We start from the raw sequence: 15200 nt of genomic DNA on the forward strand, positions 1-15200 counted from the left end.
AGCCACAGCACAGTGGGGACGTTCCTTCTCAGCACAGCCACAGCCCAGCTCCGAAATTCAAAACGTCCAGCCACTGCTCCCACACCAAAGGGGCTAGCACTGAAAGCTCTTGCTGGCCATCACCTGCCCTAGGCAGCCCTTCAACAGCCCCACAAGCACTGGCGTTCTGGGCTTCCTAGCCACAGCACAGTGGGGACGTTCCTTCTCGGCACAGCCAGAGCCCAGCTCCGAAATTCAAAACGTCCAGCCACTGCTCCCACACCAAAGGGGCTAGCACTGAAAGCTCTTGCTGGCCATCACCTGCCCTAGGCAGCCCTTCCACAGCCCCACAAGCACTGGCGCTCTGAGCTTCCTAGCCACAGCACAGTGGGGACGTTCCTTCTCGGCACAGCCACAGCCCAGCTCCGAAATTCGAAACGTCCAGCCACTGCTCCCACACCAAAGGGGCTAGCACTGAAAGCTCTTGCTGGCCATCACCTGCCCTAGGCAGCCCTTCCACAGCCCCACAAGCACTGGCGCTCTGAGCTTCCTAGCCACAGCACAGTGGGGACGTTCCTTCTCAGCACAGGCACAGCCCAGCTCCCAAATTCGAAACGTCCAGCCACTGCTCCCACACCAAAGGGGCTAGCACTGAAAGCTCTTGCTGGCCATCACCTTGCCTAGGCAGCCCTTCCACAGCCCCACAAGCACTGGCGCTCTGAGCTTCCTAGCCACAGCACAGTGGGGACGTTCCTTCTCGGCACAGCCACAGCCCAGCTCCGAAATTCAAAACGTCCAGCCACTGCTCCCACACCAAAGGGGCTAGCACTGAAAGCTCTTGCTGGCCAGCACCTGCCCTAGGCAGCCCTTCCACAGCCCCACAAGCACTGGCGCTCTGGGCTTCCTAGCCACAGCACAGTGGGGACGTTCCTTCTCAGCACAGCCACAGCCCAGCTCCCAAATCGGAAACGTCCAGCCACTGCTCCCACACCAAAGGGGCTAGCACTGAAAGCTCTTGCCGGCCAGCACCTGCCCTAGGCAGCCCTTCCACAGCCCCACAAGCACTGGCGCTCTGAGCTTCCTAGCCACAGCACAGTGGGGACGTTCCTTCTCGGCACAGCCACAGCCCAGCTCCGAAATTCAAAACGTCCAGCCACTGCTCCCACACCAAAGGGGCTAGCACTGAAAGCTCTTGCTGGCCATCACCTGCCCTAGGCAGCCCTTCCACAGCCCCACAAGCACTGGCGCTCTGAGCTTCCTAGCCACAGCACAGTGGGGACGTTCCTTCTCGGCACAGCCACAGCCCAGCTCCGAAATTCAAAACGTCCAGCCACTGCTCCCACACCAAAGGGGCTAGCACTGAAAGCTCTTGCTGGCCATCACCTGCCCTAGGCAGCCCTTCCACAGCCCCACAAGCACTGGCGCTCTGAGCTTCCTAGCCACAGCACAGTGGGGACGTTCCTTCTCGGCACAGCCACAGCCCAGCTCCGAAATTCAAAACGTCCAGCCACTGCTCCCACACCAAAGGGGCTAGCACTGAAAGCTCTTGCTGGCCATCACCTGCCCTAGGCAGCCCTTCCACAGCCCCACAAGCACTGGCGCTCTGAGCTTCCTAGCCACAGCACAGTGGGGACGTTCCTTCTCAGCACAGCCACAGCCCAGCTCCGAAATTCGAAACGTCCAGCCACTGCTCCCACACCAAAGGGGCTAGCACTGAAAGCTCTTGCTGGCTATCACCTTCCCTAGGCAGCCCTTCCACAGCCCCACAAGCACTGGCGCTCCCAGCTTCCTAGCCACAGCACAGTGGGGACGTTCCTTCTCAGCACAGCCACAGCCCAGCTCCGAAATTCAAAACGTCCAGCCACTGCTCCCACACCAAAGGGGCTAGCACTGAAAGCTCTTGCTGGCCATCACCTGCCCTAGGCAGCCCTTCCACAGCCCCACAAGCACTGGCGCTCTGGGCTTCCTAGCCACAGCACAGTGGGGACGTTCCTTCTCAGCACAGCCACAGCCCAGCTCCCAAATCGGAAACGTCCAGCCACTGCTCCCACACCAAAGGGGCTAGCACTGAAAGCTCTTGCCGGCCAGCACCTGCCCTAGGCAGCCCTTCCACAGCCCCACAAGCACTGGCGCTCTGAGCTTCCTAGCCACAGCACAGTGGGGACGTTCCTTCTCGGCACAGCCACAGCCCAGCTCCGAAATTCAAAACGTCCAGCCACTGCTCCCACACCAAAGGGGCTAGCACTGAAAGCTCTTGCTGGCCATCACCTGCCCTAGGCAGCCCTTCCACAGCCCCACAAGCACTGGCGCTCTGAGCTTCCTAGCCACAGCACAGTGGGGACGTTCCTTCTCGGCACAGCCACAGCCCAGCTCCGAAATTCAAAACGTCCAGCCACTGCTCCCACACCAAAGGGGCTAGCACTGAAAGCTCTTGCTGGCCATCACCTGCCCTAGGCAGCCCTTCCACAGCCCCACAAGCACTGGCGCTCTGAGCTTCCTAGCCACAGCACAGTGGGGACGTTCCTTCTCAGCACAGCCACAGCCCAGCTCCGAAATTCGAAACGTCCAGCCACTGCTCCCACACCAAAGGGGCTAGCACTGAAAGCTCTTGCTGGCTATCACCTTCCCTAGGCAGCCCTTCCACAGCCCCACAAGCACTGGCGCTCCCAGCTTCCTAGCCACAGCACAGTGGGGACGTTCCTTCTCAGCACAGCCACAGCCCAGCTCCGAAATTCAAAACGTCCAGCCACTGCTCCCACACCAAAGGGGCTAGCACTGAAAGCTCTTGCTGGCCATCACCTGCCCTAGGCAGCCCTTCCACAGCCCCACAAGCACTGGCGCTCTGAGCTTCCTAGCCACAGCACAGTGGGGACGTTCCTTCCCAGCACAGCCACAGCCCAGCTCCGAAATTCGAAACGTCCAGCCACTGCTCCCACACCAAAGGGGCTAGCACTGAAAGCCCTTGCTGGCCATCACCTGCCCTAGGCAGCCCTTCCACAGCCCCACAAGCACTGGCGCTCCCAGCTTCCTAGCCACAGCACAGTGGGGACGTTCCTTCTCAGCACAGCCACAGCCCAGCTCCGAAATTCAAAACGTCCAGCCACTGCTCCCACACCAAAGGGGCTAGCACTGAAAGCTCTTGCTGGCCATCACCTGCCCTAGGCAGCCCTTCCACAGCCCCACAAGCACTGGCGCTCTGAGCTTCCTAGCCACAGCACAGTGGGGACGTTCCTTCTCAGCACAGCCACAGCCCAGCTCCGAAATTCGAAACGTCCAGCCACTGCTCCCACACCAAAGGGGCTAGCACTGAAAGCTCTTGCTGGCCATCACCTGCCCTAGGCAGCCCTTCAACAGCCCCACAAGCACTGGCGTTCTGGGCTTCCTAGCCACAGCACAGTGGGGACGTTCCTTCTCGGCACAGCCAGAGCCCAGCTCCGAAATTCAAAACGTCCAGCCACTGCTCCCACACCAAAGGGGCTAGCACTGAAAGCTCTTGCTGGCCATCACCTGCCCTAGGCAGCCCTTCCACAGCCCCACAAGCACTGGCGCTCTGAGCTTCCTAGCCACAGCACAGTGGGGACGTTCCTTCTCAGCACAGGCACAGCCCAGCTCCCAAATCGGAAATGTCCAGCCACTGCTCCCACACCAATGGGGCTAGCACTGAAAGCTCTTGCTGGCCATCACCTGCCCTAGGCAGCCCTTCCACAGCCCCACAAGCACTGGCGCTCTGAGCTTCCTAGCCACAGCACAGTGGGGACGTTCCTTCTCAGCACAGCCACAGCCCAGCTCCCAAATTCGAAACGTCCAGCCACTGCTCCCACACCAAAGGGGCTAGCACTGAAAGCCCTTGCTGGCCATCACCTGCCCTAGGCAGCCCTTCCACAGCCCCAGAAGCACTGGCGCTCTGAGCTTCCTAGCCACAGCACAGTGGGGACGTTCCTTCTCGGCACAGCCACAGCCCAGCTCCGAAATTCGAAACGTCCAGCCACTGCTCCCACACCAAAGGGGCTAGCACTGAAAGCTCTTGCTGGCCATCACCTGCCCTAGGCAGCCCTTCCACAGCCCCACAAGCACTGGCGCTCTGAGCTTCCTAGCCACAGCACAGTGGGGACGTTCCTTCTCGGCACAGCCACAGCCCAGCTCCGAAATTCGAAACGTCCAGCCACTGCTCCCACACCAAAGGGGCTAGCACTGAAAGCTCTTGCTGGCCATCACCTGCCCTAGGCAGCCCTTCCACAGCCCCACAACCACTGGCGCTCTGAGCTTCCTAGCCACAGCACAGTGGGGACGATCCTTCTCAGCACAGCCACAGCCCAGCTCCGAAATTCAAAACGTCCAGCCACTGCTCCCACACCAAAGGGGCTAGCACTGAAAGCTCTTGCTGGCCATCACCTGCCCTAGGCAGCCTTTCCACAGCCCCACAAGCACTGGCGCTCTGAGCTTCCTAGCCACAGCACAGTGGGGACGTTCCTTCTCAGCACAGCCACAGCCCAGCTCCGAAATTCAAAACGTCCAGCCACTGCTCCCACACCAAAGGGGCTAGCACTGAAAGCTCTTGCTGGCCATCACCTTCCCTAGGCAGCCCTTCCACAGCCCCACAAGCACTGGCGCTCTGAGCTTCCTAGCCACAGCACAGTGGGGACGTTCCTTCTCGTCACAGCCACAGCCCAGCTCCGAAATTCAAAACATTCAGCCACTGCTCCCACACCAAAGGGGCTAGCACTGAAAGCTCTTGCTGGCCATCACCTGCCCTAGGCAGCCCTTCCACAGCCCCACAAGCACTGGCGCTCTGAGCTTCCTAGCCACAGCACAGTGGGGACGTTCCTTCTCGGCACAGCCACAGCCCAGCTCCGAAATTCGAAACGTCCAGCCACTGCTCCCACACCAAAGGGGCTAGCACTGAAAGCTCTTGCTGGCCATCACCTGCCCTAGGCAGCCCTTCCACAGCCCCACAAGCACTGGCGCTCTGAGCTTCCTAGCCACAGCACAGTGGGGACGATCCTTCTCAGCACAGCCACAGCCCAGCTCCGAAATTCGAAACGTCCAGCCACTGCTCCCACACCAAAGGGGCTAGCACTGAAAGCTCTTGCTGGCCATCACCTGCCCTAGGCAGCCTTTCCACAGCCCCACAAGCACTGGCGCTCTGAGCTTCCTAGCCACAGCACAGTGGGGACGTTCCTTCTCAGCACAGCCACAGCCCAGCTCCGAAATTCAAAACGTCCAGCCACTGCTCCCACACCAAAGGGGCTAGCACTGAAAGCTCTTGCTGGCCATCACCTTCCCTAGGCAGCCCTTCCACAGCCCCACAAGCACTGGCGCTCTGAGCTTCCTAGCCACAGCACAGTGGGGACGTTCCTTCTCGGCACAGCCACAGCCCAGCTCCGAAATTCAAAACATTCAGCCACTGCTCCCACACCAAAGGGGCTAGCACTGAAAGCTCCTGCTGGCCATCACCTTCCCTAGGCAGCCCTTCCACAGCCCCACAAGCACTGGCGCTCTGAGCTTCCTAGCCACAGCACAGTGGGGACGTTCCTTCTCGGCACAGCCACAGCCCAGCTCCGAAATTCGAAACGTCCATCCATTGCTCCCACACCAAAGGGGCTAGCACTGAAAGCTCTTGCTGGCCATCACCTTCCCTAGGCAGCCCTTCCACAGCCCCACAAGCACTGGCGCTCTGAGCTTCCTAGCCACAGCACAGTGGGGACGTTCCTTCTCAGCACAGCCAGAGCCCAGCTCCGAAATTCAAAACGTCCAGCCACTGCTCCCACACCAAAGGGGCTAGCACTGAAAGCTCTTGCTGGCCATCACCTGCCCTAGGCAGCCCTTCCACAGCCCCACAAGCACTGGCGCTCTGAGCTTCCTAGCCACAGCACAGTGGGGACGTTCCTTCCCAGCACAGCCACAGCCCAGCTCCCAAATTCAAAACGTCCAGCCACTGCTCCCACACCAAAGGGGCTAGCACTGAAAGCTCTTGCTGGCCATCACCTTCCCTAAGCAGCCCTTCCACAGCCCCACAAGCACTGCCGCTCTGAGCTTCCTAGCCACAGCACAGTGGGGACGTTCCTTCTCGGCACAGCCACAGCCCAGCTCCCAAATTCAAAACGTCCAGCCACTGCTCCCACACCAAAGGGGCTAGCACTGAAAGCTCTTGCTGGCCATCACCTGCCCTAGGCAGCCCTTCCACAGCCCCACAAGCACTGGCGCTCTGAGCTTCCTAGCCACAGCACAGTGGGGACGTTCCTTCTCGGCACAGCCACAGCCCAGCTCCGAAATTCAAAACGTCCAGCCACTGCTCCCACACCAAAGGGGCTAGCACTGAAAGCTCTTGCTGGCTATCACCTTCCCTAGGCAGCCCTTCCACAGCCCCACAAGCACTGGCGCTCTGAGCTTCCTAGCCACAGCACAGTGGGGACGTTCCTTCTCGGCACAGCCACAGCCCAGCTCCGAAATTCGAAACGTCCAGCCACTGCTCCCACACCAAAGGGGCTAGCACTGAAAGCTCTTGCTGGCCAGCACCTGCCCTAGGCAGCCCTTCCACAGCCCCACAAGCACTGGCGCTCTGAGCTTCCTAGCCACAGCACAGTGGGGACGTTCCTTCTCGGCACAGCCACAGCCCAGCTCCGAAATTCGAAACGTCCAGCCACTGCTCCCACACCAAAGGGGCTAGCACTGAAAGCTCTTGCTGGCCAGCACCTGCCCTAGGCAGCCCTTCCACAGCCCCACAAGCACTGGCGCTCTGAGCTTCCTAGCCACAGCACAGTGGGGACGTTCCTTCTCGGCACAGCCACAGCCCAGCTCCGAAATTCAAAACGTCCAGCCACTGCTCCCACACCAAAGGGGCTAGCACTGAAAGCTCTTGCTGGCCATCACCTTCCCTAGGCAGCCCTTCCACAGCCCCACAAGCACTGGCGCTCCCAGCTTCCTAGCCACAGCACAGTGGGGACGTTCCTTCTCAGCACAGCCACAGCCCAGCTCCGAAATTCAAAACGTCCAGCCACTGCTCCCACACCAAAGGGGCTAGCACTGAAAGCTCTTGCTGGCCAGCACCTGCCCTAGGCAGCCCTTCCACAGCCCCACAAGCACTGGCGCTCTGAGCTTCCTAGCCACAGCACAGTGGGGACGTTCCTTCTCGGCACAGCCACAGCCCAGCTCCGAAATTCAAAACGTCCAGCCACTGCTCCCACACCAAAGGGGCTAGCACTGAAAGCTCTTGCTGGCCATCACCTTCCCTAGGCAGCCCTTCCACAGCCCCACAAGCACTGGCGCTCCCAGCTTCCTAGCCACAGCACAGTGGGGACGTTCCTTCTCAGCACAGCCACAGCCCAGCTCCGAAATTCAAAACGTCCAGCCACTGCTCCCACACCAAAGGGGCTAGCACTGAAAGCTCTTGCTGGCCATCACCTTACCTAGGCAGCCCTTCAACAGCCCCACAAGCACTGGCGCTCTGGGCTTCCTAGCCACAGCACAGTGGGGACGTTCCTTCTCAGCACAGCCACAGCCCAGCTCCGAAATTCAAAATGTCCAGCCACTGCTCCCACACCAAAGGGGCTAGCACTGAAAGCTCTTGCTGGCTATCACCTGCCCTAGGCAGCCCTTCCACAGCCCCACAAGCACTGGCGCTTTGAGCTTCCTAGCCACAGCACAGTGGGGACGTTCCTTCTCAGCACAGCCACAGCCCAGCTCCAAAATCGGAAACGTCCAGCCACTGCTCCCACACCAAAGGGGCTAGCACTGAAAGCTCTTGCTGGCCATCACCTTCCCTAGGCAGCCCTTCCACAGCCCCACAAGCACTGGCGCTCTGAGCTTCCTAGCCACAGCACAGTGGGGACGTTCCTTCTCAGCACAGCCACAGCCTAGCTCCGAAATTCAAAATGTCCAGCCACTGCTCCCACACCAAAGGGGCTAGCACTGAAAGCTCTTGCTGGCTATCACCTGCCCTAGGCAGCCCTTCCACAGCCCCACAAGCACTGGCGCTTTGAGCTTCCTAGCCACAGCACAGTGGGGACGTTCCTTCTCAGCACAGCCACAGCCCAGCTCCAAAATCGGAAACGTCCAGCCACTGCTCCCACACCAAAGGGGCTAGCACTGAAAGCTCTTGCTGGCCAGCACCTGCCCTAGGCAGCCCTTCCACAGCCCCACAAGCACTGGCGCTCTGAGCTTCCTAGCCACAGCACAGTGGGGACGTTCCTTCTCGGCACAGCCACAGCCCAGCTCCGAAATTCGAAACGTCCAGCCACTGCTCCCACACCAAAGGGGCTAGCACTGAAAGCTCTTGCTGGCCATCACCTTCCCTAGGCAGCCCTTCCACAGCCCCACAAGCACTGGCGCTCTGAGCTTCCTAGCCACAGCACAGTGGGGACGTTCCTTCTCAGCACAGCCACAGCCCAGCTCCCAAATTCGAAACGTCCAGCCACTGCTCCCACACCAAAGGGGCTAGCACTGAAAGCCCTTGCTGGCCATCACCTGCCCTAGGCAGCCCTTCCACAGCCCCAGAAGCACTGGCGCTCTGAGCTTCCTAGCCACAGCACAGTGGGGACGTTCCTTCTCGGCACAGCCACAGCCCAGCTCCGAAATTCGAAACGTCCAGCCACTGCTCCCACACCAAAGGGGCTAGCACTGAAAGCTCTTGCTGGCCATCACCTGCCCTAGGCAGCCCTTCCACAGCCCCACAAGCACTGGCGCTCTGAGCTTCCTAGCCACAGCACAGTGGGGACGATCCTTCTCAGCACAGCCACAGCCCAGCTCCGAAATTCAAAACGTCCAGCCACTGCTCCCACACCAAAGGGGCTAGCACTGAAAGCTCTTGCTGGCCATCACCTGCCCTAGGCAGCCTTTCCACAGCCCCACAAGCACTGGCGCTCTGAGCTTCCTAGCCACAGCACAGTGGGGACGTTCCTTCTCAGCACAGCCACAGCCCAGCTCCGAAATTCAAAACGTCCAGCCACTGCTCCCACACCAAAGGGGCTAGCACTGAAAGCTCTTGCTGGCCATCACCTTCCCTAGGCAACCCTTCCACAGCCCCACAAGCACTGGCGCTCTGAGCTTCCTAGCCACAGCACAGTGGGGACGTTCCTTCTCGTCACAGCCACAGCCCAGCTCCGAAATTCAAAACATTCAGCCACTGCTCCCACACCAAAGGGGCTAGCACTGAAAGCTCTTGCTGGCCATCACCTGCCCTAGGCAGCCCTTCCACAGCCCCACAAGCACTGGCGCTCTGAGCTTCCTAGCCACAGCACAGTGGGGACGTTCCTTCTCGGCACAGCCACAGCCCAGCTCCGAAATTCGAAACGTCCAGCCACTGCTCCCACACCAAAGGGGCTAGCACTGAAAGCTCTTGCTGGCCATCACCTGCCCTAGGCAGCCCTTCCACAGCCCCACAAGCACTGGCGCTCTGAGCTTCCTAGCCACAGCACAGTGGGGACGATCCTTCTCAGCACAGCCACAGCCCAGCTCCGAAATTCGAAACGTCCAGCCACTGCTCCCACACCAAAGGGGCTAGCACTGAAAGCTCTTGCTGGCCATCACCTGCCCTAGGCAGCCTTTCCACAGCCCCACAAGCACTGGCGCTCTGAGCTTCCTAGCCACAGCACAGTGGGGACGTTCCTTCTCAGCACAGCCACAGCCCAGCTCCGAAATTCAAAACGTCCAGCCACTGCTCCCACACCAAAGGGGCTAGCACTGAAAGCTCTTGCTGGCCATCACCTTCCCTAGGCAGCCCTTCCACAGCCCCACAAGCACTGGCGCTCTGAGCTTCCTAGCCACAGCACAGTGGGGACGTTCCTTCTCGGCACAGCCACAGCCCAGCTCCGAAATTCAAAACATTCAGCCACTGCTCCCACACCAAAGGGGCTAGCACTGAAAGCTCCTGCTGGCCATCACCTTCCCTAGGCAGCCCTTCCACAGCCCCACAAGCACTGGCGCTCTGAGCTTCCTAGCCACAGCACAGTGGGGACGTTCCTTCTCGGCACAGCCACAGCCCAGCTCCGAAATTCGAAACGTCCATCCATTGCTCCCACACCAAAGGGGCTAGCACTGAAAGCTCTTGCTGGCCATCACCTTCCCTAGGCAGCCCTTCCACAGCCCCACAAGCACTGGCGCTCTGAGCTTCCTAGCCACAGCACAGTGGGGACGTTCCTTCTCAGCACAGCCAGAGCCCAGCTCCGAAATTCAAAACGTCCAGCCACTGCTCCCACACCAAAGGGGCTAGCACTGAAAGCTCTTGCTGGCCATCACCTTCCCTAGGCAGCCCTTCCACAGCCCCACAAGCACTGGCGCTCCCAGCTTCCTAGCCACAGCACAGTGGGGACGTTCCTTCTCAGCACAGCCACAGCCCAGCTCCGAAATTCAAAACGTCCAGCCACTGCTCCCACACCAAAGGGGCTAGCACTGAAAGCTCTTGCTGGCCATCACCTTACCTAGGCAGCCCTTCCACAGCCCCACAAGCACTGGCGCTCTGGGCTTCCTAGCCACAGCACAGTGGGGACGTTCCTTCTCAGCACAGCCACAGCCCAGCTCCGAAATTCAAAATGTCCAGCCACTGCTCCCACACCAAAGGGGCTAGCACTGAAAGCTCTTGCTGGCTATCACCTGCCCTAGGCAGCCCTTCCACAGCCCCACAAGCACTGGCGCTTTGAGCTTCCTAGCCACAGCACAGTGGGGACGTTCCTTCTCAGCACAGCCACAGCCCAGCTCCAAAATCGGAAACGTCCAGCCACTGCTCCCACACCAAAGGGGCTAGCACTGAAAGCTCTTGCTGGCCATCACCTTCCCTAGGCAGCCCTTCCACAGCCCCACAAGCACTGGCGCTCTGAGCTTCCTAGCCACAGCACAGTGGGGACGTTCCTTCTCAGCACAGCCACAGCCTAGCTCCGAAATTCAAAATGTCCAGCCACTGCTCCCACACCAAAGGGGCTAGCGCTGAAAGCTCTTGCTGGCTATCACCTGCCCTAGGCAGCCCTTCCACAGCCCCACAAGCACTGGCGCTTTGAGCTTCCTAGCCACAGCACAGTGGGGACGTTCCTTCTCAGCACAGCCACAGCCCAGCTCCAAAATCGGAAACGTCCAGCCACTGCTCCCACACCAAAGGGGCTAGCACTGAAAGCTCTTGCTGGCCATCACCTGCCCTAGGCAGCCCTTCCACAGCCCCACAAGCACTGGCGCTCTGAGCTTCCTAGCCACAGCACAGTGGGGACGTTCCTTCTCGGCACAGCCACAGCCCAGCTCCGAAATTCGAAACGTACAGCCACTGCTCCCACACCAAAGGGGCTAGCACTGAAAGCTCTTGCTGGCCAGCACCTGCCCTAGGCAGCCCTTCCACAGCCCCACAAGCACTGGCGCTCTGGGCTTCCTAGCCACAGCACAGTGGGGACGTTCCTTCTCAGCACAGGCACAGCCCAGCTCCCAAATCGGAAACGTCCAGCCACTGCTCCCACACCAAAGGGGCTAGCACTGAAAGCTCTTGCCGGCCAGCACCTGCCCTAGACAGCCCTTCCACAGCCCCACAAGCACTGGCGCTCTGAGCTTCCTAGCCACAGCACAGTGGGGACGTTCCTTCTCGGCACAGCCACAGCCCAGCTCCGAAATTCAAAACGTCCAGCCACTGCTCCCACACCAAAGGGGCTAGCACTGAAAGCTCTTACTGGCCATCACCTGCCCTAGGCAGCCCTTCCACAGCCCCACAAGCACTGGCGCTCTGAGCTTCCTAGCCACAGCACAGTGGGGACGTTCCTTCTCAGCACAGCCACAGCCCAGCTCCGAAATTCGAAACGTCCAGCCACTGCTCCCACACCAAAGGGGCTAGCACTGAAAGCTCTTGCTGGCCATCACCTGCCCTAGGCAGCCCTTCCACAGCCCCACAAGCACTGGCGCTCCCAGCTTCCTAGCCACAGCACAGTGGGGACGTTCCTTCTCGGCACAGCCACAGCCCAGCTCCGAAATTCAAAACGTCCAGCCACTGCTCCCACACCAAAGGGGCTAGCACTGAAAGCTCTTGCTGGCCAGCACCTGCCCTAGGCAGCCCTTCCACAGCCCCACAAGCACTGGCGCTCTGGGCTTCCTAGCCACAGCACAGTGGGGACGTTCCTTCTCAGCACAGGCACAGCCCAGCTCCGAAATTCAAAACCTCCAGCCACTGCTCCCACACCAAAGGGGCTAGCACTGAAAGCTCTTGCTGGCCAGCACCTGCCCTAGGCAGCCCTTCCACAGCCCCACAAGCACTGGCGCTCTGAGCTTCCTAGCCACAGCACAGTGGGGACGTTCCTTCTCAGCACAGGCACAGCCCAGCTCCCAAATCGGAAACGTCCAGCCACTGCTCCCACACCAAAGGGGCTAGCACTGAAAGCTCTTGCCGGCCAGCACCTGCCCTAGACAGCCCTTCCACAGCCCCACAAGCACTGGCGCTCTGAGCTTCCTAGCCACAGCACAGTGGGGACGTTCCTTCTCGGCACAGCCACAGCCCAGCTCCGAAATTCGAAACGTCCAGCCACTGCTCCCACACCAAAGGGGCTAGCACTGAAAGCTCTTGCTGGCCATCACCTGCCCTAGGCAGCCCTTCCACAGCCCCACAAGCACTGGCGCTCTGAGCTTCCTAGCCACAGCACAGTGGGGACGTTCCTTCTCGGCACAGCCACAGCCCAGCTCCGAAATTCAAAACGTCCAGCCACTGCTCCCACACCAAAGGGGCTAGCACTGAAAGCTCTTGCTGGCCATCACCTGCCCTAGGCAGCCCTTCCACAGCCCCACAAGCACTGGCGCTCTGAGCTTCCTAGCCACAGCACAGTGGGGACGTTCCTTCTCGGCACAGCCACAGCCCAGCTCCGAAATTCGAAACGTCCAGCCACTGCTCCCACACCAAAGGGGCTAGCACTGAAAGCTCTTGCTGGCCATCACCTTCCCTAGGCAGCCCTTCCACAGCCCCACAAGCACTGGCGCTCTGAGCTTCCTAGCCACAGCACAGTGGGGACGTTCCTTCTCAGCACAGCCACAGCCCAGCTCCGAAATTCGAAACGTCCAGCCACTGCTCCCACACCAAAGGGGCTAGCACTGAAAGCTCTTGCTGGCCATCACCTGCCCTAGCCAGCCCTTCCACAGCCCCACAAGCACTGGCGCTCTGGGCTTCCTAGCCACAGCAGAGTGGGGACGTTCCTTCTCAGCACAGGCACAGCCCAGCTCCCAAATCGGAAACGTCCAGCCACTGCTCCCACACCAAAGGGGCTAGCACTGAAAGCTCTTGCTGGCCATCACCTGCCCTAGGCAGCCCTTTCACAGCCCCACAAGCACTGGCGCTCTGAGCTTCCTAGCCACAGCACAGTGGGGACGTTCCTTCTCGGCACAGCCACAGCCCAGCTCCGAAATTCAAAACGTCCAGCCACTGCTCCCACACCAAAGGGGCTAGCACTGAAAGCTCTTGCTGGCCATCACCTTGCCTAGGCAGCCCTTCCACAGCCCCACAAGCACTGGCGCTCTGAGCTTCCTAGCCACAGCACAGTGGGGACGTTCCTTCTCAGCACAGCCACAGCCCAGCTCCGAAATTCAAAACGTCCAGCCACTGCTCCCACACCAAAGGGGCTAGCACTGAAAGCTCTTGCTGGCTATCACCTTCCCTAGGCAGCCCTTCCACAGCCCCACAAGCACTGGCGCTCTGAGCTTCCTAGCCACAGCACAGTGGGGACGTTCCTTCTCGGCACAGCCACAGCCCAGCTCCGAAATTCAAAACGTCCAGCCACTGCTCCCACACCAATGGGGCTAGCACTGAAAGCTCTTGCTGGCCATCACCTTCCCTAGGCAGCCCTTCCACAGCCCCACAAGCACTGGCGCTCTGAGCTTCCTAGCCACAGCACAGTGGGGACGTTCCTTCTCGGCACAGCCACAGCCCAGCTCCGAAATTCAAAACGTCCAGCCACTGCTCCCACACCAAAGGGGCTAGCACTGAAAGCCCTTGCTGGCCATCACCTTCCCTAGGCAGCCCTTCCACAGCCCCACAAGCACTGGCGCTCCCAGCTTCTTAGCCACAGCACAGTGGGGACGTTCCTTCTCGGCACAGCCACAGCCCAGCTCCGAAATTCGAAACGTCCAGCCACTGCTCCCACACCAAAGGGGCTAGCACTGAAAGCTCTTGCTGGCCATCACCTGCCCTAGGCAGCCCTTCCACAGCCCCACAAGCACTGGCGCTCCCAGCTTCCTAGCCACAGCACAGTGGGGACGTTCCTTCTCAGCACAGGCACAGCCCAGCTCCCAAATCGGAAACGTCCAGCCACTGCTCCCACACCAAAGGGGCTAGCACTGAAAGCTCTTGCTGGCCATCACCTGCCCTAGGCAGCCCTTCCACAGCCCCACAAGCACTGGCGCTCTGAGCTTCCTAGCCACAGCACAGTGGGGACGTTCCTTCTCAGCACAGCCACAGCCCAGCTCCGAAATTCAAAACGTCCAGCCACTGCTCCCACACCAAAGGGGCTAGCACTGAAAGCTCTTGCTGGCCATCACCTGCCCTAGGCAGCCCTTCCACAGCCCCACAAGCACTGGCGCTCTGAGCTTCCTAGCCACAGCACAGTGGGGACGTTCCTTCTCGGCACAGCCACAGCCCAGCTCCGAAATTCGAAACGTCCAGCCACTGCTCCCACACCAAAGGGGCTAGCACTGAAAGCTCTTGCTGGCCATCACCTTCCCTAGGCAGCCCTTCCACAGCCCCACAAGCACTGGCGCTCTGAGCTTCCTAGCCACAGCACAGTGGGGACGTTCCTTCTCGGCACAGCCACAGCCCAGCTCCGAAATTCAAAACGTCCAGCCACTGCTCCCACACCAAAGGGGCTAGCACTGAAAGCTCTTGCTGGCCATCACCTGCCCTAGGCAGCCCTTCCACAGCCCCACAAGCACTGCCGCTCTGAGCTTCCTAGCCACAGCACAGTGGGGACGTTCCTTCTCAGCACAGCCACAGCCCAGCTCCGAAATTCAAAACGTCCAGCCACTGCTCCCACACCAAAGGGGCTAGCACTGAAAGCTCTTGCTGGCCATCACCTTCCCTAGGCAGCCCTTCCACAGCCCCACAAGCACTGGCGCTCTGAGCTTCCTAGCCACAGCACAGTGGGGACGTTCCTTCTCAGCACAGCCACAGCCCAGCTCCGAAATTCAAAACGTCCAGCCACTGCTCCCACACCAAAGGGGCTAGCACTGAAAGCTCTTGCTGGCCATCACCTGCCCTAGGCAGCCCTTCCACAGCCCCACAA

This window comes from Aptenodytes patagonicus, unplaced genomic scaffold (assembly GCF_965638725.1).
Source record: "Aptenodytes patagonicus unplaced genomic scaffold, bAptPat1.pri.cur scaffold_76, whole genome shotgun sequence".
NCBI classification, from domain to species: domain Eukaryota; kingdom Metazoa; phylum Chordata; class Aves; order Sphenisciformes; family Spheniscidae; genus Aptenodytes; species Aptenodytes patagonicus.